The sequence below is a fragment of the Panulirus ornatus genome, chromosome 28, assembly GCF_036320965.1.
Source record: "Panulirus ornatus isolate Po-2019 chromosome 28, ASM3632096v1, whole genome shotgun sequence".
NCBI classification, from domain to species: Eukaryota; Metazoa; Arthropoda; class Malacostraca; order Decapoda; family Palinuridae; genus Panulirus; species Panulirus ornatus.
In genome coordinates this window covers 18,920,289-18,945,895 of record NC_092251.1, presented here as the reverse complement: position 1 = coordinate 18,945,895, position 25,607 = coordinate 18,920,289, and the positions used below count along the sequence as shown (strand labels likewise).

At 41.2% G+C, this 25,607-nt stretch overlaps 1 long non-coding RNA gene across 2 annotated transcripts in view; it reads left to right on the top strand.

Moving 5' to 3' along the window:
* Positions 1-25,607, top strand: part of LOC139757878 (uncharacterized) — a 222,664-nt gene that overhangs the window by 28,789 nt on the left and 168,268 nt on the right. For both annotated transcript variants that reach the window (XR_011714730.1, XR_011714729.1), the window contains exon 2: positions 20,386-20,605. This is a non-coding gene — a long non-coding RNA (uncharacterized lncRNA). The remainder of the gene's footprint in view (positions 1-20,385; positions 20,606-25,607) is intronic.

Sequence of the window (25,607 nt, the reverse complement as noted above, 5' to 3'; positions counted from 1 at the left end):
TCGGACACATGCCTCACATCCTTGGTAAAAACTTTTCACTGCTTCTATCAATTTACCTCCCACACCATACACTCTTAAAACCTTCCACAAAGCATCCCTATCATCCCTATCATATGCATTCTCCAGATTCATAATTGCTACATACAAATCCATATGTTTTTCTATGTATTTCTCACATACATTCTTGAAAGCAAACACCTGATCCACACATCCTCTACCACTTCTGAAACCACACTGCTCTTCCCCAGTCTGATGCTCTGTACATTGCCTTTACCCTCTCAGTCAGTACCCCCTCATATAATTTCCCAGGAATACTCAACAGACTTATGCCTCTGTAGTTTGAGCACTCACCTTTATCCCCTTTGCCTTTGTACAATGGCATTATACATGCATTCCGCCAATCCTCAGGCACTTCACCATGATCCATACATCCAGTGAATATCCTTACCAACCAATCCACAACACATTCACCCCTTTTTTAATAAGTTCCATTGCAATACCATCCAAAGCCGCTGCCTTGCCGGTTTTCATCTTCGGCAAAACTTTCACTCCTTCTCTGTTTACCAAACCATTCTCCATTACCCTCTCACTTCGCACACCTCCCAACCAAAACCCCCTATATCTGCCACTCTATCATCAAACACGTTCAACAAACCTTCAAAATACTCATTCCATCTCCTTCTCACTTCATCACTACTTGTTATCACCTCCCCCACTTGTCCACGTCATCACTACTTGTTATTACCTCCCCACCTGCCCCTTCATCGATGTTCCCATTTGTTCTTTTGTCTTACGCACGTTATTTACCTCCTTCCAAAACATCTTCTTATCATTCCTAAAATTTAATGATACTTTCTCTCCCCAACTCTCATTTGCCCTCTTTTTCACCTCTTGCACCTTTCTCTTGACTTCCTAACTCTTTCTTTTATACATCTCCCAGTCATTCGCTCAACTTCCCTCTTCTTCTCTTTCACTAACAACCTTACTTCTTCATCCCACCACTCACTACCCTTTATAATCTGCCCACCTTCCAAGCTCATGCCCCATGCTTCTTTTGCGCAAGCCATCATTGCTTCCCTAAATATATCCCATTCCTCTCCCACTCCCCTCACCATCAATTGCTCCCACTTTTTGCCATTCTGCACTGGTTCTCTCCTGGTACTTCCTCACACAAGTCTCCTTTCCAAGCTCACTTACTCTCGCTACTCTCTTCTCACCAACATTCTCTCTTCTTTTCTGGAAACCTCTACAAATCTTCAACTTCACTTCCTCAAGATAGTTATCAGATATCCCTCCAGCTGCCCCTATCAGCACATTAACATCCAAAAGTCTCTCTTTTACGCACCTATCAATTGACACGTAATCCAGTAACACCCTTTGACCATCTCTCCTACTCACATATGTATACTTATGTATATCTCTCTTTTTGAACCAGGTATTCTAATCACCAGTTCTTTTTCAGTACATAAATCCACAAGGTCTTCACCATTTCCATTCACAACACTGAACACCCCATGTACACCGTATTAGAGGCGCCCATCACTATAACCCTGTCTCGTGCATCAAAGCTGTTGAGACACTCACTCAGCTGCTCCCAGAACACTTGCTTCTCATGACGAGGTGCATAAGCACCAATAAACACCCATCTCTCTTAATTCACTTTCAGTTTTACCCACACCAATCTAGAATTTACTTCCTTGCACTCTGTTGCATACCCCACAACTCCTTCTTCAGGAGTAGTGCTACTCCTTCCTTAGCTCTTGTCCTCTCACTAACTCCTGACTTTACTCCCAAGACTTTCCCAAACCACTCTTCCCCTTTACTCTTGAGCTTCGTTTCAGTCAGAGCTAAAACACCCAAGTTTCTTTATTCAAACATATTACCTATCTCTCGTTTTTTCTCATCTTGGTTACATCCACACACATTCCGACATCTCAATCTGAGCCTTCAACGAGGGAGGATGAGCACTCCTCTCTCTCTCTCTCTCTCTCTCTCTCTCTCTCTCTCTCTCTCTCTCTCTCTCTCTCTCTCTCTCTTTCCCACTTTAGTCGCTTTCTACGACACACAGGGAATACGTGTGAAATATTCTTTTTCCCCTATCACCAGGGATTGGGGAGAAATAGTATAACTTGTTTTATTATTTGCACCAGGCAGGAACTTAGCTGCATCATTTTCCTGTTAGTGAGATGGTGTGAGGAGCGACATTCTGTTGTTAAAGGTGTTGGTTACCTCGTCTCATTACATACTCATCATTTTATCAATGGCAATTGAAAATAATGTGACTTCTATGCTATATGGGACATTAATATGATAAGCCTTTTGGAACTTGTGAAACGAATTATCTTTCTTTATTGATGATTGCTTTCACATAGTGTCACCAATTTACCTTTGAAATATCAGCAGGTATTCATAAGGAATGAATATTTCAATCGAATTTCGAATTTCTATCTTAATATTATTGACAAATTCGAAATTCGATTGAAGATGAGGGAAATTCTTTGCAAAAAGTACACCATTTTAATAATATATGCAACTATGTATTCAAAAGGAACCTGTAGACGTATTCAAAACGCAACATGTTAACATCAATACAGCAGACAGAGTGTACTTATGTATGTAAGGAGTTAACATACCGAATTTGGTGTGTGTGTGTGTGTGTGTGTGTGTGTGTCGAGAGGCTTGACAGCACAGTGGCCCACGGGCCCACCGACCGGGTATGAACAATCATGTAATGTGGTGAATTGATCTAAGAATTGTTGCCGTAATAGGAGCAGATGTGTGTTTGTATCGTGGGGAAAGGCTGCATATTATGTACAAAAAAGTGTAGATCAATGTGACGTTAGTTGGCAGCAGAAGCAGTGAAGTGTTGTCTTGATTTTGGCTGGAATGTTGTGCTTTGAAGCCTAATGGCAGAGCCAGTTAGGTGCAATGGCGACCAGGGAATAACTACTGTAGGAGATATTGGCGTCCCTCGGGCTGTGCCAGAAGTAGCCATCCATATACACAAGTGAAATCCTCCAACCAACAAACAACCTTGAACAACGGCACGACAGTCTTGGTACACACGGCACAGTTGTGGCTAGGCTTCTCCCAGAGGATATTGTCTTATCTGTGATAACTAACTGGTGAAATAACTAGTTATTGGTGGTCAAGTGGAATTGAGAATGATACGGTCTCCGCATTTTTTGTGGACTTAGTGAAATAGGTAATTGAGATAATTTTACAGTTTCCGTCCTCTGCAGATAAGAGTTTTTGGTGGGCGATACGTTTTTCCCATGGTATTTGATGTGATTCTAATGATTTTCATCGTTTTTCGTGTAAATTACTCAGTTTTGAGATACACGTCATAATATGATGAACCTCCCCTAACCTAACTTAGGAGTGAGTGTTCCTAGCCAGGGGCTCTGCCCCCAGACTCCCGGTGTGCCTATACCTTCCCTGGCTGGGAGCTCTGTCCCCAGACCACGGTGTGCCTATACCCTCCCTAGCTGGAAGCTTTGCCTCCAGACCCTTGATGTGCCTATACCATCCTTGGCTGGGAGCTCTGCCCCCAGATCCCCGGTGTGCCTATATCTTCCTTGGCTGGGCGCTGTTCCTCCAGACCTTCGGTGTACCTATACCTTCCCTGACTGGGAGCTCTGTCCTCAGACCACGGTGTGCCTACACCTTCCCTGGGTGGGAGCTCTGCCCCCAGACCCCCGGTGTGCCTATATCTTCCCTAGATGGGAGCTCTGCCCCCAGACCTTCGGTGTACCTATACCTTCCCTGGCTGGGAGCTCTGTCCTCAGACCACGGTGTGTCTATACCTTCACCTGGCTGGGAGCTCTGCCCTCAGACCTCCGGTGTGCCTATATTTTCCCTAGCTGGGAGCTCTGCCCCCAGACCTTCGGTGTGCCTACACCTTCCCTAGCCAGGGGCTCAAATATGTAAACATACAATCTGATAATAAAAGAAATATATCAGGAACACTGAACCTTACAGGAATGACTATTAACCATTGTGTGCGTTTTGGCTTGTATATAACCTGATTTTTCACATATGTTTGTTTACAAGTGAATCTCTCTCTCAGCTGGTGGTAGAGGCTTACTTTAACAGCTTGATTACTTAAGTAGTTGTATAATCAACCCAAATTATAAGTAAGATTTACCTACATTTCTGTAAATACCACATATTCTAGCCAGAAATCTTGCTCGAGAGACAAGTTGTTTGAACATCATGGAAGGTATAATGAAAACATTGAATACAAGGGAGTAAAAGAATGTTGGTAAAGGGCGTGAACAAAATTTATAACAGTTGCTTTTAAGTGTTCCTCATTGGTCTCTAGATTTCCTCCTTTCCCGCACACCACCATCCTCGGCCACCAGCATTTGCCCTTTCTGACTCGAGTTTGCCATCAATATCGTGTCATCTACCGATAATAAGGATAAATTTAAAGGCGAGAATTGAGCGAGCAGTTTTTTTTTTTCGTGCACGTTGATTGTTCTTTCTAGAAGCAACGATGAATTCATCATTGGAGACGACAATATTCAGATGTGTGTCATCATGGCGTGGGAAAAGCAGGATTTCAGGCCTAGTTCCATGGTGTCCTTAGAGTGCGGGAGAGGACGGTAGGGCAGGTGATTATACCAATGATTAATAACGCAGGAAATTAAGTGGCACGATACTCTACTTCAGGTGTTGCCCAACATGCACCCACATACGTGTAAAGCTCCTTCCCCTTATTGACAATGCTCTAGGTAATAACCCACACACACGTATACGTAGCTGACGTTAGCTGGTATCTGTATATGCCTGTGGATATGTAGAGACGTTATATTTGTACGACTTAGAAAGGTTGCAACGCCAGTTTCTAACTCCATCTTGAAACTTATCGATAGCATTATTCGAATTTCTTTGCGTTGCAAAATTTCTTCCATGAATTACTAATTGGCAGTTACAGAATCTTATAATTATCAAGTTTTATTCGAAACAAAACAACAAAAAAACTATTGCCCGGACCCGGGATTGAACCAGGGACCTTTCGAGTCGAACACTTTCCCCGACTGAGCGATTCCGGTGAGCACCACCGTGCTGGTCAAACGTTTTAAACTTTTCGCTCTGCAAGTTTTGATTTTCACCGGCTGTGTAAGCTTTGCACCATGATGTCTGGGGCTAGTGGTGGGCAGAACCCTGAGAAGAATATGGCTAAACAAGAAAAGATTGCACGAATAAACTGCCTAGACGACGACCTACAGCTTTCAAGTAGTGAATCGGGCGCAGATGATCCGTGACCGACAACAATGGAAATGGACGGATTTCAGAAAGTGATTAGTAAGAAGGAAAAGAAGAGGAGGCGAGAGCTAGTGAAGCAAAGTGAAGGAAGTGATAGTGACGAGATCCAGAACGATAAGAAGAAAAAGAATGCAAACGGAGAAGAAAGCAGAAAGAGTAATTCAACTGGGAACCGAACGCAGCAGGCTAGACGAATGAATCCTGGTGACAGAACCAATGTGATGAGCAACCCGGGTCGAGGAAAACAGCTCAGGTAGGAGGAGGTTGAACTTTCCAAGTGATTTACGTATGACATTCTGTGAGCGGATGTTGTGGGCTGCTAAGCTGGGAAGGCTGCATAAATAGTTTGAACCTCTGCTTAAAGAGGGTCGTAATAATTCCTATCTGACTGTGGCTGTGGCTGGAGATGAAGCAGTGAAGTTTCTGACGACGACAGGGTTTGAGGAGGTAATATTAACGATACCCCAAGACACAGACCAACGCGTGTTACCAAGGTGATTGTATTCATGTATCCGGTTATACTGAATCCTGATTTCCTTCTTGATGATACACGATTCGTGTGGGCAAAACGACATGAAACTATGGGTGAAAAGAAGAACGAAGTGGTAGCCTTGATGAAGGGAGACGTTCCGGAGAAAAATATTCATCTCTGGAATAGGGTACAGAAGAATTGCAAAGTTCACTGAACAGCCTGTTTTGTGTTACAAGTGCAGTAGGTGCAGCCATATGGCCTGGAAATGCCAAATGAATATCGTTTCCGTTACTGCTGGGAAAAAATATAATTTATTGGATTGTGGAAATAGAATAAAGTCTAGGCAACGTGTTGCGCCGTCCTGTTGCAATTGGGGCGGTGCTCATAATGCACGTTCACCAGTTTGCAGTAATAGATCACAGATGCGCGGCGTCCTAAGGCAGACCATAGGAAGTGCAGCAGCGGGAAAGGGAGGATGAACAAGGCGTTACAGAAAAGACAACTCTACCTTCCAATGAGAACGTGTGGAGAAGAAAATGGAATAGAATGATGCGTTGAAGGTGACAAGAAATGATCCAAGGGTTGCGCCGAAAACTTCTACAGAGAAGATAAGGTAAATGACCAACTCAGTGATGTGTATGGTGTAGTAGTTCACCTCCGGCAAGAAATTCAGGCACTTAGGAAAAAGGTAGAAGGCAATCAGAATGTGATTGCTGATCTTTGTGAACATTGAAAGGAGGAGGGGGTGGGAAGAGAGAGATGGCTGTAAGCAATAGTGATAAATAATGACTAACCATCATCGCTCTGGGGGAGCGGACTTGTGGACATAGGAAAGAGATAAACCGCAGGTGGGCTGACATCCCTTAAGTATTACATGGTAAGGTATCAACACGAATGAAAGATGTAATGGGACAATTTGTGAATGAGAGAGTAAGGTTAGTTTCAGTTGTAAATAGGCAAAATGGAATAATGTAAATATCTTACGTACTAAGGTCATAGATGTGCGTGTTTGTACGCTGTTGTTTAAGGTGCATGCTATAGCTCTACAGGAAATGGGCATAAGTAAGTAGTTTAATGAATTGACGTGATTATCAGTGTTTCTGTTTACCAGCTGATAAGAGAAATAATACATGAGGACTGTTAACTTGTGTTCGGAAAAATGTGTTGGTTAAATTGGTGTTAACTAACAAGCAGAATGGGGTTGAAAGTTTGTTACAGCGTACCTCTAAGGGACGTATATGTAAATATTTATGTGCATCCTTAAAGTTTGGATATTAATGATATGCTAGAGTGTTTATTTACTAATGCCTGTGTCTTGGTTGGTGATATCAATGCAGGACACGAAGTTTTGGGTACTGTAGGACCCAGCAGTGTTAATGGTAGAAGATGGTTGCATTTTTTAGTGGAGGTTGATGTTAGTATATTGGGTAATGATGAGCCTACCCACATACGCGGAGGAAGATTGGACTATGCAGTACTCTTCAATACAGGTGGAATGAGGAAAGTGCCGAGATAGTTGGGGATTTGCCTAGTGATCACTTTGCTTTACGAGTCATTGTAATGTCAATAAAATACAGAAAATCGTTGAGCGTAAAATATATTGCTTGTTGGATGACAAAAAGGAGGAATGGTCGCTACTTTAGGGATTGGTATACAGGTTATGACCCAAGAGATGTAGATAGCGTTTTTGATGATTTATTACGTCATTGATTCTCTGCTGCTGACCAAGAATTGTAGACATAAAGGAATAATCAATTATCGGATACGTAATGTGTATATTAAAGACAGGTTAGGACAAGGTAGGAGTAAATTACTTAGGCGCATAAAGATTGGAGTGCAAATCCTAACGATAATTCTACGATAATACAATTGAGGAAGCACTGAGAGAAACTGCTACAATGTGCACTGAGGTAAAGCAAAAAAGCAAGGAATAGGTATTGGACGGATTTTTTATGGAGAATTAGTAAAGATAAGAGCTTGAGTGACGTCTGGAGGGAAGTAAGTAAAGTGCGAGGTGCTGGATACAAGGGCAATACACACGCTGATCTATAAGCCAGGGCCAATCAACTTATTGATGGGCTGGAGCGGCCAGTTTTGCAGTTACCACCTGTAGTGTAGGGCTCATTACAAAGTCAAATTATATTTAGGAGGGACCTAGTACTGAGTCAGTGTACGGTGAAAGATTAAACGTGTGCAGATAACGAGAGGCGAATTATTGTATGCGATTAAGGAGGGGAACTCTACAGCAACAGGGGAGGATGGGGTAAAATGACATAATTAAGTGTATATCTAGCATTAGGGAGGGGCTCCTTCTTGACTTATTCAATACGTCTTACAATGAAGGTTGTATTCCACTCGAAGTGGGGGGAAAAAAAGCAGTAATCGTACCATGTCCTAAATGTAATGGAGATTGTCGAACCGGTGTCCTTAGCCTCCTGCTTTAGCAAAATAATGGGGAGAATATTATTGGACAGGTTGTTGTATAATGTTGAAAATCTTTTATCGTCCAATTTACGTGGATTCATGCGAGGGAAAAGCACCTGATTGTGTCATAAAGAGTTTGAGTAATGGCGAAGCTGCATGTTGAACATTTGTTGATTTAAAGGGGGTGTTTGATAGAGTAAATAAACAAGTTTTACTTGAAGAACTTGTTAACTTGGGTGTTTCCGGGAAGTTGCCAAAATGGATTGACGATTATTTAACTAACAGAAAGGCTAGAGTTTCAATGTTGGTATTCAGAAGAGAGACTTGGAGTTAGGAACTCCACAGGGAGGTGTCGTTATCCCTACTCTTTTTAATATACTAATGGTTATGATAGCTCGGCATGAATTTCCCGGAGATATTCAAGTCATAATATCTGCTGATCGATATCCTGTTACAGTGTAAAGATACGAGTAACATGCAACAGACGCTTCAGACGCTTTGAGTATACTTTACAATAGAATGGGTATTGTAATCAGTGATGAGAAAACTAAGTATCAAGCTAAGAATTTGGAACAAGGATTTATTCTTGAATGGAAGAAGGTTAGAAAAAGTTGACGTGTACAAATATCTTGGTGTGAACATTGGGTACACAGGCAACAGTAGAGTACGGGAGATACAGTATCTGAAGACTGCGTGCAAAGGCCATGTAAGACCAATGAGAGCTTTATGGCGGGGTGGAAATGGCGTTGGTATCCCAGGATGGTGTACATCAGCACAGTACGATCAGTTATTGACCATGCAGCACCAATTCTCATTGCGTACAGTAAGAAGGATATTCACAAACTTGAAGTCATACATAACGAAACAGAGTACAACTCATGAGAATGGAATTAACTTTACCAAGTATTGAACAGGATAGAGGAACTTGCTGTAGCTGCTGCTCTCAGATCCATTAGGAGAAATGCAGATGATAGACTTTCTCGTGCAGTGATGCATTTGAGTGAAAGAAGAAATCTTAGTAATGTGTCAAAGTATGCAAGGACTTTGTATGATGTTATGAGGGAGTTGATAAACTATGTGTTTCCTTACCAACTTGCATAAGGTTTAGACCAAGGCAAGAAAGATGCATCGCAGTAGATATCTCAAAGTTTGAGTGGAGAAAAGCTGGTTGCCATCCCAGTCACGTATGGAGTGTTTATTTGGAGAAAATGTTCAGCTTTCCCAGACGTAGATCTGTACATATTTACTTGTGGTGAATCAGTCTTGCATAATGGCCGAGCGGGATGTGGTGTTTTCATTAGAGATTTATTCAATAATGAATGTTTCGCAGATGAAACAATTAGTTAAAGGATTAGTGATAACACCTCATCCACTCTGGCTGAGTTACATGCAGTCTGTGAGGGTCTTCAGACTGCTATAAAGAAATGTAAAGATACGTATTTCTTTGTGGACAGTAGAAGTGCACTGAAGGCCTTGCAGAGTAAGCCCCCATGAAACTACCAGTTTGTTAACATTTGTAAACTTCTAGTTGTAGTAATGCAAGAGATGAAATGTAGTGTACAGTTTATATGGATTCCATCACATGTAGAGATTCACTTTATTGAAGTGGCTGATGGGTTGGCCAGAAAAGCTACGGAAAGAGTATAGAAATGATAAAGAATGAAATGAAAAGAATAAGAGAAGAATTAGAAAATGTAAGAATAGGTGTAATTGCTGAACATAGTGAGACTTTGCAACATTATCAGTATGTGTTAAATAACATCAATGTACCTTATGAGGCAAACCTTACATATGTGGGTATAAATATTATTGGCAATTAAGTGGAGGGACTGGTCAACCGTGTCAGCTTTGCCAAATGAGGCATGGACTTGCATTAGAACATGTATTAGGCTGTGAAAAAACTCATCCATACAAAAACGATGAAATTAGTAATTTAAAAGAACAAGTTTGTTGGATGATGAATGATGGTGTGATTAATAAAATTCTTGCGCAATACACAAACTTTGCACCAAGGTTGTAACATCCTTGTAATGAGTACAGGGGTTTTAAAATGAGGGCCATTGTTTGTTTTACGTTGTTCATATCTTCACAAAAGCTATGATTTTTGTAAGTATTTTGTTGTATATCCCACTGGGGGATGAAGATTAGGAAGGGAGTGGTATACTACCCCGTCCTTTTGATGTATGTCAATATTTCAATTCAATTCTTTTCCTAACTGAGGTACCGGGCAGCAAATATTTAGAAAATTTTGCGGGTATTTATCCTACCATGAACTTTTTTCGTAGAATATAGTAACAAAGAAGTTAGTGATTTTGTATATTTCATATAATCCTAACCACAAAGTTGGTGAGGGAATTGCCATTATATACATTTCATCTTAGTGTATGGGAAAGCCATATGGAAGAGAGAGAGAGAGAGAGAGAGAGAGAGAGAGAGAGAGAGAGAGAGAGAGAGAGAGAGAGGCAGGAGCTGGAGAGAAATCATTGAACCTTCGCCGCTGTTCATGCGAGATGGTTGGTACCTGAAATTTGTCCTCTGATAGTTCTGCAGCTTGTGTACGTTTGCTATACACAGGATTAACAAAAATGTGATATAATAAAGAAAATTATATGATGATTATAAGGATGTGGAATATTGTCCAGATTTGTATGTGAAGCGGAAGACCTAAATATGGTACAGGACAGCCATTCATGGGGATAAGGGACAGATATTGAAAGTTACTGGCTTTACTTTACGATTATTTATTATTATCTATATTTACTTACTTTTATGTTAGCTGTTTGAAATATGTGTTTTGTTTGCAGACTAAAACTTCTTGAAATATTTTTATTTCCTTGGGAAATGCTAGTTAATCGAGAGGTTCATAAAGAGTCAAGTAAACAATATGTGATATATCTAGTAAAGTCGAGGTAGTATTTACCAGTGGCGTCTTGATGTTTCGAGGGCTTGAGGATATATTTGCCCGCTCATTACGATCAGATAGACTAGATGATAGCAGTTCAGGAGATAGCCAGGATTGGATATCGTAACCTTAAACTATGATTATCGGTGGTTCCTGGGGCCTGCCCTCTTTCCCTTCATCTATACGCTACTGATTAGCTGTTTTTCAGACTATATATATATATATATATATATATATATATATATATATATATATATATAATTTATATTCATACTTTGTCGCTGTCTCCCGCGTTTGCGAGTTAGCGCAAGGAAACATACGAAAGAATGGCCCAACCCACACACGCTTATACATACCTATACATTTCAACGTATACATACATATATACATACACAGACGTATACATATATACATATGCACATAATTCATACTTCCTGCCTTTATTCATTCCCTTCGAGACGCCGCCACACTTCAAAAATGAAAACCCCCTCCCCCCGCGTGGTGCGCGAGGTAGCACTAGGAAAAGACAACAAAGGCCAGGTTCGTTCACACTCGCTCTCTAGCTGTCATGTATAATGCACCGAAACCACAGCTCCCTTTCCACATACAGGCCCCACAAAACTTTCCGTGGTTTACCCCAGACGCTTCACATGCCGTGGTTCAATCCAATGACAGCACGTCGACCCCGGTATACCACATCGTTCCAATTCACTTTATTCCTTGCACCCCTTTCACCCTCCTGCATGTTCAGGCCCCGATCGCTCAAAATCTCTTTCACTCCATCCTTCCACCTCCAATTTGGTCTCCCACCTCTTCTCGTTCCCTCCACCCCTGACACATATATTCTCTTGGTCAATCTTTCTTCACTCATTCTCTCCATGTGACCAAACCATTTCAATACACCCTCTTTTGCTCTCTCAACCACACTCTATATATTACCACACATCTCTCTTATCCTTTCATTACTTACTCGATCAAACCACCCCACACCACATAATGTCCTCAAACATCTCATTTCCAACACATCCACCCTCCTCCGCACAAACCTATCTATACCCCACACCTTGTATCCATATAACATTGTTCAAACCACTATTCAATCAAACATACCCATTTTTGCTTTCCAAGACAATGTTCTCGCCTTCCACATATTTTTCAATGCTCCGAGAACTTTCACCCCTCCCCCACCCTGGGACTCACTTCCACTTCCATGGTTCCATCTGCTGCCATATCCACTCCCAGATATCTAAAACGCTTCACTTCCTCCAGTTTTTCTCCTTTCAACCTTACCCCTAGTTGACTTGTCCCTCAACCCTTCTGTACCTAATATTCTCGCTCTTATTTCATTTACTCTCGTCTTTCACACACTTTACCAAACTCAGTCACCAGCTTCTGCAGTTTCTCACACGAATCAGCCACCAGTGCTGTATCATCAGCGAACAACCACTGACTCTCATCCAGAACAGACTGCATACTTACCCCTCTCTCCAAAACTCTTGCATTCACCTCCCTAACAACGTCATCCATAAACAAATTAAACAACTACGGAGACATCACGCACCCCTGCCACAAACCGACATTTACTGAGAACCAATCACTTTCCTCTCTTCCTACTCGTACATATGCCTTACATCTTCGTTAAAAACTTTTCACTGCTACTAGCAACTTGCCTCTCACACCATATACTCTTAATACCTTCCACAGAGCATCACTATCAACTCTATCATATGCCTTCTCCAGATCCATAAATGCTACATACAAGTCCATTTGTTTTTCCAAGTATTTATCACATGCATTCTTCAAAGCAAACACCTGATCCACACATCCTTTACCACTTCTGAAGCCACACTGCTTTTCCCCATTCTGATGTTCTGTACATGCCTTCACCCTCTCAGTCAATTCCCTCCCATATGATTTCCCAGGAATACTCAACAGGCTTATACCTCTGTAATGTGAACACTCACCTTTATCCCCTTTGCCTTTGTACAATGGCATTATGCATGCATTCCGCCAATCCTCAGGCACTTCACCATGAGCCATACATACATTGAATATCCTCACCAACCAGTCAACAACACAGTCACCCCCTTTTTTTTAATAAATTCCACTGCAGTACCATCCAAACCCGCCGCCTTTCCAGCTTTTATCTTCCGTAAAGCTTTCACTACCTCTTCTCAGTTTACCAAATCATTCTCTCGGACCCTTTCACTTCACACACCTCCTTGACCAAAACACCCTACGTCCATTCTATCATCTAACACATTCAACAAACCTTCAAAATACTCATTCCATCTCCTCACATCACCACTACTTGTTATTACCTCCTCATTACCCCCCTTCACTGATGTTCCCATTTGTTCTCTTGTCTTACGCACTTTATTTACCTCCTTCCAAAACATCTTTTTATTCTCCCTAAGATTTAATGGTACTCTCTCATCCCAATTATCATTTGCCTTCTTTTTCACCTCTTGCACCTTTCTCTTGACCTCTTGCCTCTTTCTTTTATACATCTCCCAGTCATTTGCACTATTTCCCTGCAAAAATCGTCCAAATACCTATCTCTTCTCATTCACTAATAACCTTACTTCTTCATCCCACCACTCACTGCCCTTTCTGATCTGCCCACCTCCCACGCTTCTCATTTCACAAACATCTTTTGTGCAAGCCATCACTGCCTCCCTAAATAGATCCCATTCCTTCCCCACTCCCCTTACATCCTTTGCTCTCACCGTTTTCCATTCTGTACTCAGTCTCTCCTGATACTTCCTCACACAAGTGTCCTTCCCAAGCTCACTTACTCTCACCACTCTCTTCACCCCAGCATTCTCTCTTCTTTTCTGAAAACCTCTACAAATCTTCACCTTCGCCTCCACAAGACAATGATCAGACATCCTTCCAGTTGCACCTTTCAGCACATTCACATCCAGAAGTCTCTCTTTCACGAACCTATCAATTAACATGTAATCCAATAATGCTCTCTGGCCATCTCTCCTACTTAAGTATGTATACTTATGTATATCTTTCTTTTTAAAGGAGGTATTCCTAATCACCAGTCCTTTTTCAGTGCACAAATCTACAAGCTCTTCACCATTTCCATTTACAGCACTGAACACCCCATGTACACCAATTATTCCCTCAACTGCCACATTTCTCACCTTTGCATTCACATCACCCATCACTATAACCCTGCTGTTTGTAGATGATAAGCACTCGAAAAACTCGAGTATGTTTATGTGTGAAAGGAGGAACTTAGTTAATAAAACAAGGGTGACAACAGATCAAACTAACTTTTCAGCTTTGCCTTTTACTGCTATTGATATTTGAATATTTAACTTCCAAATGAAGGAGACTTGTTTGAGGAAGTACCAGGAGAGACTGAGTGTAGAATGGAAAAAGGTGAGAGCAAAGAAAGTAAGGGGAGTGGGGGAGGAATGGGATATATTTAGGGAAGCAGTGATAGCTTGCGCAAAAGATGTTTGTGGCATGAGAAGCGTGGGAGGTGGGCAGATTAGAAAGGGTAGTGAGTGGTGGGATGAAGAAGTAAGGTTATTAGTGAAAGAGAAGAGAGAGGCATTTGGACGAGTTTTGCAGGGAAATAGTGCAAATGAGTGGGAGATGTACAAAAGAAGGAGGCAGGAGGTCAAGAGAAAGGTGCAAGAGGTGAAAAAGAGGGCAAATGAGAGTTGGGGTGAGAGAGTATTATTGAATTTATAGAGAATAAAAAGATGTATTGAAAGGAGGTAAAATGCATAAGACAAGAGAACAAATGGGAACATCAGTGAATGGAGCTAATGGGTAGGTGATAACAAGTAGTGGTGATGTGAGAAGGAGATGGAGTGAATATTTTGAAGGTTTGTTGAATGTGTTAGATGATAGAGTGGATATAGGGTGTTTTGGTAGAGGTGGTGTGCAAAGTGAGAGGGTTGGGGAGAATGATTTGGTAAACAGAGAAGAGGTAGTAAAAGCTTTGTGGAAGATGAAAGCTGGCAAGGCAGCAGGTTTGGATGGTATTGCAGTCGCATTTATTAAAAACGGAGGTGACTGTGTTGTTGACTGGTTGGTAAGGATATCTAATGTATTTATGGCTGGTGGTGAGGTGCCTGAGGATTGGCGGAATGCATGCCCGATACCATTGTACATAGGCAAAGGGGATAAAGGTGAGTGTTCAAATTACAAAGGTATAAGTTTGTTGATAGAGATGCTCTGTGGAAGGTATTAAGAATATATGATGTGGGAGGCAAGTTGTTAGAAGCAGTGAAAAGTTTTTATCGAGGATGTAAGGCATGTGTACGTGTAGGAAGAGAGGAAAGTGATTGGTTCTCAGTGAATGTAGGTTTGCGGCAGGGGTGTGTGATGTCTCCATGGTTGTTTAATTTGTTTATGGAGAGGGTTGTTAGGGAGGTAAATGCAAGAGTCCTGGAAAGAGGGGCAAGTATGAAGTCTGTTGGGGATGAGAGAGCTTGGGAAGTGAGTCAGTTGTTGTTCGCTGATGATACAGCGCTGGTGGCTGATTCATGTGAGAAACTGCAGAAGCTGGTGACTGAGTTTGGTAAAGTGTGTGGAAGAAGAAAGTTAAGAGTAAATGTGAATAAGAGCAAGGTTATTAGGTACAGTAGGGTTGAGGGTCAAGTCAATTGGGAGGTGAGTTTGAATGGAGAAAAACTGGAGGAAGTGAAGTGTTTTAGATATCTGGGAGTGGATCTGTCAGCGGATGGAACCATGGAAGCGGAAGTGGATCATAGGGTGGGGGAGGGGGCGAAAATTTTGGGAGCCTTGAAAAATGTGTGGAAGTCGAGAACATTATCTCGGAAAGCAAAAATGGGTATGTTTGAAGGAATAGTGGTTCCAACAATGTTGTATGGTTGCGAGGCGTGGGCTATGGATAGAGTTTTGCGCAGGAGGATGGATGTGCTGGAAATGAGATGTTTGAGGACAATGTGTGGTGTGAGGTGGTTTGATCGAGTAAGTAACGTAAGGGTAAGAGAGATGTGTGGAAGTAAAAAGAGCGTGGTTGAGAGAGCAGAAGAGGGTGTTTTGAAATGGTTTGGGCACATGGAGAGAATGAGTGAGGAAAGATTGACCAAGAGGATATATGTGTCGGAGGTGGAGGGAACGAGGAGAAGAGGGAGACCAAATTGGAGGTGGAAAGATGGAGTGAAAAAGATTTTGTGTGATCGGGGCCTGAACATGCAGGAGGGTGAAAGGAGGGCAAGGAATAGAGTGAATTGGAGCGATGTGGTATACATGGGTTGACGTGCTGTCAGTGGAGTGAATCAAGGCATGTGAAGCGTCTGGGGTAAACCATGGAAAGCTGTGTAGGTATGTATATTTGCGTGTGTATGTACATGTGTATGGGGGGGGGGGTTGGGCCATTTCTTTCGTCTGTTTCCTTGCGCTACCTCGCAAACGCGGGAGACAGCGACAAAGTATAAAAAAAAAAAAAAAAAAGTTTGTTGAGTATTCCTGGGAAATTATATGGGAGGGTATTGATTGAGAGGGTGAAAGCATGTACAGAGCATCAGATTGGGGAAGAGCAGTGTGGTTTCAGAAGTGTTAGAGGATGTGTGGATCAGGTGTTTGCTTTGAGGAATGTATGTGAGAAATACTTTGAAAAACAAGTGGATTTTTACGTAGCATTTATGGATCTGGAGAAGGCATATGATAGAGTTGATAGAGATGCTCTGTGGAAGGTACTAAGAATATATGGTGTGGGAGGCAAGTTGTTAGAAGCAGTGAACAGTTTTTATCAAGGATGTAAGGCATGTGTATGAATGGGAAGTGAGGAAAGTGATTGATTCTCAGTGAATGTCAGTTTGCGACAGGGGTACGTGACGTCTCCATGGTTGTTTAAGTTGTTTTGCGACAGGGGTACGTGATGTCTCCATGGTTGTTTAAGTTGTTTATGGATGGGGTTGTTATGAAGGTGAATGCAAGAGTTTTGGAGAGAGGGGCAAGTATGCACTCTGTTGTGGATGAGAGGGCTTGGGGAGTGAGGCAGTTGTTGTTCGCCGATCGCCGATGATACAGTGCATTGGTTGATTCGGGTGAGAAACTGCAGAAGCTGGTTTCTGAGTTTGGTAAAGTGTGTGAAAGAAGAAAGCTGAGAGTAAATGAGAATAAGAGCAAGGTTATTAGATACAGTAGGCTTGAGGGACAAGTCAAGTGGGAGGTAAGTCTGAAAGGAGTAAAACTGGAGGAAGTGAAGTGTTTTAGATATCTGGTAGTGGATTTGGCAGTGGATGGAACCATGTAAGCGGAAGTGAGTCACAGGGTGGGGGATAGGGTCGAACGTTCTGGGAGTGTTGAAAAATGTGTGGGAGGCGAGAACATTATCTCGGAAAGCAAAAATGAGTATGTTTGAAGGAATAGGGGTTCCGACAATGTTATATGGTTGCAAGGCGTGGGCTATAGAGTTGTGCGGAGGAGGGTGGATGTGTTGGAAATGAGATGTTTGAGGACAATATGTGGTGTGAGGTGGTTTGATCGAGTAAGAAATGAAAGGGTAAGAGAGATGTGTGGTAATTAAAAGAGTATGGTTCACAGTGCAAAAAAAGGGTGTTTTGAAATGGTTTGGTCTCAAGAGAGAAAGAGTGAGGAAAGATTGACAAAGAGGATATATGTATCAGAGGTGGAGGGAACGAGGAGAAGTGGGAGACCAAATTGGAGGTGGAAAGATAGAGTGAAAAAGATTTTGAGCGATAGGAGCCTGAACATGCAGGAGGGTGAAAGGCATGCAAGGATAGAGTGAATATGAACAATGTGGTATACAGGGGTCGACGTGCTGTCAGTGGATTGAACCAGGGCATGTGAAGCATCTAGGGTAAACCATGGAAAGTTTTGTGGGGCTTGGATGTGGAAAGGGAGATGTGGTTTCGGTGCATTATACATGACAGCTAGAGACTGAGTGTGAACAAATGTGGCCTTTGTTGTCTTTCCCTAGTGCTACCTCGCGCACATGCGGGGGGAGGGGGTTGTCATTTCATGTGTGGCGGGGTGGTGACGGAAATGAATAAAGGCAGCAAGTATGAATTATGTACATGTGTATATATGTATATGTCTGTGTATGTATATATAGGTATACGTTGAAATGTATAGATATATATATGTGCTTGCGTGGACGTGTATGTATGTACATGTGTATGTGGGTGGGTTGGGCCATTCTTTCGTCTGTTTCCTTGTGCTACCTCGCTAACGCGATAGACAGCGACAAAGTATAATAAAAGAAAATATAATTTATTTATATAGCCCACACCTTGCAACCATATAACATTGTTGGAACCACTATTCCTTCAAACATACCCATTTTTGCTTTTCAAGATAACGTTCTCGACTTCCATGCATTTTTCATCACTCCCAGAACTTTTTCCCCCTCCCACACCCTATGATTCACTTCCGCTTCCATGGTTCCATCTACTGCCAAATCCATTCCCAGATATCTAAAACACTTCACTTCCTCCAGTTTTTCTCCATTCAAACTTACCTCCCAATATTTTGAGTGAGGGAGTGGATGGAAGGGCAGTTAATTTTAGCAAGTAGTAAATACCAGAGGAAATTAAGGAGCATGAATGTCTGGTCTAGATCTTTCCCAAGCACACATCCAAATACATGTAAAGCTCCTTCCCCTTATGCACGTATAATGTTACAGGCAATAGCCCACACACACACATGTATATAGCTGACATTAGATGGGATCTGTATATGCCAGTGGATATACAGAGACTTTATATATGCACAAGATTTAGAAAGGTTGCAACTCCAATTTATGCACAAGATTTAGAAAGGTTGCAACTCCAATTTATAACTTCATCTTGAACACTTGATCTTCATTACATTCTAAAATTCTTTGTATTGTAGAATATTTGCCATGAATTAGTTATTGGCAATATAATCTGCTGTTATAGTATAATTTGTCAAGTTTCATTCTTGAAGGGTTGGGGGAAGATAAAAACCATTGCCAGAACGTGGGATGGAACCCTTGGATCTTCATTCTAATGCTGTTTCAAGTGAGCTCTGTGGGTGATATGGATAGTACATTTTATTGGGTTATTTGCTCTACTAAAAATTATTTCATCTTATATGGGAAGGCCATATGAGAGAGCAAGATGTTCAGACTGCAGTTATTGGTGTGGGATGGTTGGTGCCTGAAATTTGTTTATGATAGTTGAAGAGCTTATTTGTATATGTTCACCATACAAGATATTACCTTAATTCTATGATATTCAACCAATTATAAGTTTATGTAGAATTATTATAGGTCAAGTTCTTTTATGTTTCTGAAACAAAACAAAAAGCAAAATATGGCACGGGACAGACATCCATGGTGGTAAGGGATAAATATAAAGTTACAGGTTTTCATTCATTATGTATTAGTATGTTTTATTATTTATTCCTGTCTATTCGCTGTTTGAAATTTTTGTGTTGTACTTAGACTAAAAATTTTTTTCAAATATTTTTGTTTACGGTGCAGATGCTATGATAGTTTGAGTAAGTTGAGGTACTATTTACCAGTGGCGTCTTCATATTTTATGAACCTTGGGATAGATTTGCCAGATTATCATGATCAGGTAGACTGAATGACAACCTAGGAATTAGCCAGAATTGGATATCATAAACCCCCTAGACTATAGGTGGTTCCTGGGGCCTTTCCTCCATCCTTTCTCTAATACGTTACTGATTAGTACATTATTTTTTCTCAGAAACAAGGCACCTGTGCATTTCTGTAAAGTTAAGGATACATTGAAATGAGTTTTTCAGATATCTGCAGTAAAAGGTAAAGCTGAAAAGTTACATTGTTCTACTTTGTGATGATACTTCCCTGATATTTTCAATGAATGTTTAGCGTACATAAATTTTCCAACGTTGATTATTTGTTTGGATGGTGTATCCGGATTGTAATGTGAAAGGATTGTCCTCAGTGATCCTGGGCCAAGGTGAAGTAAGATTGTTGTACAAGATACAAAATAGTTCCAAAGCTTTTTCCCGATTTTTTGTTGCCACATTGTATTTCCATGAAACTGTATGAAATATTTATTTTGGCATGACTATCTTTATTCCTTGAAAAATTTTGTCATTTTATGGATTTTTCATGTGTTTTATGCTAATATTTGCCTCCTTGTACTTAATTACTTTATTTATCTGGTATGGTGGGTCTATTAAGTCTTGCAGCATGACTCATAATGCTGTTCTCTAGGCAAATTACTTGTAGGTAAAGTCAAGGATCATTTTGTTAAGCTTATATTCAGTGAACTGATATACAGTTTTTTTGTGCCTCTACTTCATTTCCTGACAAGGAAATTATAATCAATTTATTTTTCAGAAATCAGTTTGATGGATCCTGCCCTGAGCTCTTGCTCGCTTAAATCAAAATGGAGTGCATTAAGATGTTGCAACATATGATGGAGAAAGCATACACTTAAGCATACAGATGCTTAACCAGGAGGCATCCTAAAAGAAGTTACCAGTCCCTCCTCAGATAAGTCAGCAGACCCTGCAGTCTCAGCCATCTCATTCAGTCCATCAGCCCCAACTATTCCAAGGTCAGACTTAAATGAAACCTTTCTTAGTAATGCTGTGAAAGTTCCTGCAGCAATGTTAGAACTTTCAAAGCTATACTGTACATGCTTGTGGTAAAGGCTACTCTAAAATGCCATGTATTTTGCAGGGGTTTCACATAATGAATCTTTATTTCATGTTTAATGGAGAGAGCGACTCTTTAAGTAGTGAAGGATTACTTCCAGACCCCTTTTTTTTTGGGGGGGGGGGGGTTATTGAGCAAGTAAACTTATCTGCTACTGCTGGTATCATGGCACATGTGTTTTATGCTGAACTAGCATAACATTGTTATACTGAGAGGGCAATATGGAGGCTTCCATTACTTTAATGTATGTACATACAGGAGCCACCAAGAGGGCTTTCATTTCCCACAGGTTTGGTGCCAGCCAGAAGAAAAGTTAAAAAGTGAAGCTTTACCTTGAAGCCCCTTTGGCTGTGCCAAACACCATTAGAATGGTCTAGTGTAGGGGAATGGAATGGCAATGGTTAAAGAGAACAAAAGCAAAGGAAATATATAGTAGCATAACAGGCAAGAAAGAGCTGGTCACAGAACACCTAAAGCAAATTTTGTCACGGATACAGTATAAACCTTGAATTAAAGCTTACAAAAATGCTATAAGGTAACTTGCAATAACTGTGAACTTAGGACATGGAATAATCACAATCCCACCAAGGGTATCACCCAAACACAGTTGAAGTAGCAAAGTTGAATGACAGTACAAAGGTTAACCTAATGAAGTGGAAAGGTGAATAAGAATGATATGCAAAGAGTGAAGGTAAATGGAATATGCACAATCTAGGTAAAGAGTTAGCTTAGATTCATTTTTACATATACTTTAACCTAGATACCTTACTTTAACTTCCTTCCCCAGGAGTCCCTTCTATCCTCACGAGGCTCTCGCAGCACTTAGGAAGCTGATCATGAAGATTGATGTTTGTGCATTTATGTGTAGAGTTCGGAGCAACTGAATTAGTATGTGCTCTAAGTTTGCTTTGTGGTAGTTGCTTCATGGGCATAAAGGGTCTTAGGATATGATGAAATTTTTTTTTGTAGTATTGTTATAATGGTTAATGTTCAGAGTGTAAGCAGGAGAGTGTAACTTGTGTTGCATTTGTCTGGGAGGAGTATGTTTTCTGATGGGTGTATGTTTGGTAGATTAGAGTTTAGGACTGAGTTTGGAGGTTGCTCAGGATATTTCAGTGTTTATGATGCAAGTGGCAAAATACATGCTGTATACACAACTTATTGCAGTGCAAAGTGCTACAACACTCCATGATTATTGGCTGACCTCACCATGTATACATGCAGATCCTGCACAGCACTCGCAACACCCCACAACTGCACTTCCAGCCCAATGACGATTGCATTATTCTAAATTCAAACCTGCATGTATTAAAAAAGGTGTAAATGGTCCATTTGCATTATTCTAAAAGCAACATATATACATATACATGGAAAGGTCCCTCTGAAATTGTAAATATACTGAAATTATTATGCTTGCCATTTAGGTATGTATTACTTCATGAATAAGGACTTTGACGAATGGGCAGTGCCAGGGTTATGAATTCAGTATTTCCTTTACTGCAAGTCCCCGACTAATAAACATATGTATTTACAAAAGGGCTCAAAAATAAGCATTGAACTCCAGGTCTAACATACAAATGATCTCTTATACGCACAAACTGTGAAACTAATTAACTACATTCTTTATCATGAAAATTGCCTTTTTTCATATGTATTTGAGAATACATGCATGAGACTGGATGGAGAACTGAAAAAAAGTTTCAATATTCATGTGGGTAAGAGGCAGGTGTTGTGTAAATGTCTCCATGGCTTTTAACGTGGCTTTGAAGGTTTCTTGAATGTGTTTGATGATTGAGTGGCACATATAGGGTGTTTTGATCAGGATGGTGTGTGAAGTGAGAGGGTCAGGGAAAATGGTTTGGCTAAAAGAGAAGAGGTAGTGAAAGCTCAGCAGAAGATGAAATCTGGCAAGGTGGCAGGTTTGTGTGGTATTGTAGTAGCATTTACTATAAAAGGGGGTGACTGTGTTGTTCATTGGTTGGTAAGGATATTCATTGTATGTATGGACCATGGTGATGCCTGAGGATTGGCAGAATGCATGCATAGTGCCATTGTACAAAGGTAAAGGGGATGAAAGTGAATGTTCAAACTGCATAGGCATAAGTTTGTTGAGTACTCCTGGGAAATTATATGGGAGGGTATTGATTGAAAGGATGAAGGCACATACAGAGCATCAGAATGGGGAAGAGCAGCATTGTTTCAGAAGTGGTAGAGGATGTGTGGATCAGGTGTTTGCTTTGAAGAATGTGTGTGAGAAATACTTAAAAACAGATGGATTTGTCTGTAGTATTTATGGATTTGGAGAAGGCATATGATAGGGTTGATAGAGATGCTTTGTGGAAGGTCTTAAGAGTATATGGTGTGGGAGGTAAGTTGGTAGAATAAGTGAAAAGCTTTTACCGAGAATGTAAGGCACGTGCGCGAGTAGGAAGAGAGGAGTGTGATTAGTTCCCAGTGAATGTCTGTTTCTGGCAGGGGTGTGTGATGTCTGCATGATTGTTTAATTTTTTTTATGGATGGGGTGGTTAGGGAGGTTATTAGATACAGTAGGATTGAAGGACAGGTTATTTGGGATATAAGTTTGAATGGAGAAAAATTGAAGAAAGTGAAGTGTTTTATTATATCTGGGAGTGGACTTAGCAGCAAATGGAACCATGTAAGCGGAAGTAAGTCACAGGGTGGTCAATGGGGTGAAGGTTCTGGGAGTGATGAAGAATGTGTAGAAGGCGAGAATGTTATCACGGAGAGCAAAAATGGGCTTGTTTGAAGGAACAGTATTTTCAACAATGTTATATGGTTGTGAGGCATGGGCTACAGATAGGGTTGTACAGAGGAGGGTGGATTTGTTGGAAATGAAATGTTTGAGGACAACATGTGTGGTGTGAGGTGGTTTGATCGAGTAAGTAATGAAAGGTTAAGAGATATGTGTGGAAATAAAAAGTGTGATTCAGAGAACAGAAGAGGGTGTGTTGAAATGGTTTGAACATATGGAGAGAATGAGTGAGGAGAGATTGACAAAGAGGATATATGTGTCAGAGGTGGAGTGAAGAAGGAGAAGTGGGAGACCAAATTGGAGGTGGAAGGATGGAATGAAAAAAGATTATGAGCAATCAGGGCCTAAGTATACAGGAAGGTGAGGGGTGTGCAAGGAATAGAGTGAATTGGAATGATATGATATACCGGAGTCGACATGCTGTCAATGGACTGAAGTGACTGGGGTAAACCATGAAAAGGTCTGTGGGGCCTGGATGTGGATTGGGAGGTGTGGTTTCATTGCATTATACATGACAGCTAGAGACAGAGTGTTAATGAATGGGGCCTTTTTTGTCTGTTTTCCTGGCACTACCTTGCCGAAGTTGGGGGTAGCGATACTGTTTCCTGTGGGGTAGGGTAGCGCCAGGAATGGATGAAGGCACCTCACACCTCATATTGTCTTCAAACATTTCACTTCCAACACACCCACCCACCCTCCATACCACCCTATCTATAGCTCATGCCTCACATCCATATAGTATTTTTGGAACTACTATTCCTTCAAACATACACATTTTTGCTCTCCAAGATAACATTCTCTCCTTCCACACATTCTTCATCACTCCCAGAACCTTTGTCTCTCCCCCACCTTGTGACTCGCCTCCTCTTCCATGTTTCCATTCCCTGCTAAGTCCACTCCCAAATATCTAAAACACTTCACATGCATCCCAATTTACTTGTCCCTTAACCCTGCTGAACCTAATAACTTTGCTCTTATTCACATCTATTCTCAACTTTCTCCTTTCACACACTTTTCCAATCTCAGTCACCAACTTCTGCCTTTCACCCAAATCAGCCACCAGAGCTGTATCATCGGCGAACAACAATTGGCTCCTTTCCCAGGCCCTCTCATCCCCAACAAACTGCATACTTGCCTCTCTCTCCAAGACTATTGTATCTACCTCCCTAACCACCCCATCCATAAGCAAATTAAACAACCATGGGGACATCACACACCTCTACCACAGACCAACCTTCAGTGGGAACCAGTCACTCTCCTTTCTTCCCACTCATACACATGCCTTACATCTTTGATAAAAACTTTTCACTTCTTCTGGCAGCTTACCTACCACACCATATACTCTTAACACCTTCCACAAAGCATCTCTATCAACCCTATCATATACCTTCTCACACGCATTCTTCAAAGCAAACACCTGATCCACACATCCTCTACCACTTATGACATCACAGTGCTCTTCCCCAGACTGATGCTCTGTACATGCCTTCACTTTCTCAACCAATACTCTCCCATATAATTTCCCAGGAATACTCAAAAAACTTGTGCCTCTGTTGTTTGAACACTTGCCATAATCCCATTGCCTTTGTACATTGATGCTAAGCATGCATTCTGCCAATCATCAGGCACTTCTCCATGATCCATACATACAATGAATATTCATACCATCCAGTCAACAACACAGTCACCCCTTTTCTTAATGAACTCTGCTGCAGTTGGTACCATCTAAACCCGCTGCCTTGCTGGATTTCATCTTCCGCATAGCTTTCACTACCTCTTTTCTCTTAACCAAACCATTCTCCCATACATCCCTCACTTTACTCACCACCCCGACCAAAACACCTTACATCTTCCACTCTTTCATCAAACACATTTAACAAACCTTCAAAATACTCACTCCATCTCCTTACTTTATCACTACCTGTTATTACTTCCCCCCTTACCCCCTCCATTGATTTTCCTATTTGTTCTCTTGTCTTACGCATGTTATTTGCTTCCTTCCAAAACATCTTTTTATTTTCCCTAAAGTTTAATGATACTCTCTCACCCCAACTCTCATTTGCCCTTTTTTTCAGCCCTTGCACCTTTCTCTTGACCTCCTGCCACTTTCTTTTATACATCTCTGTCA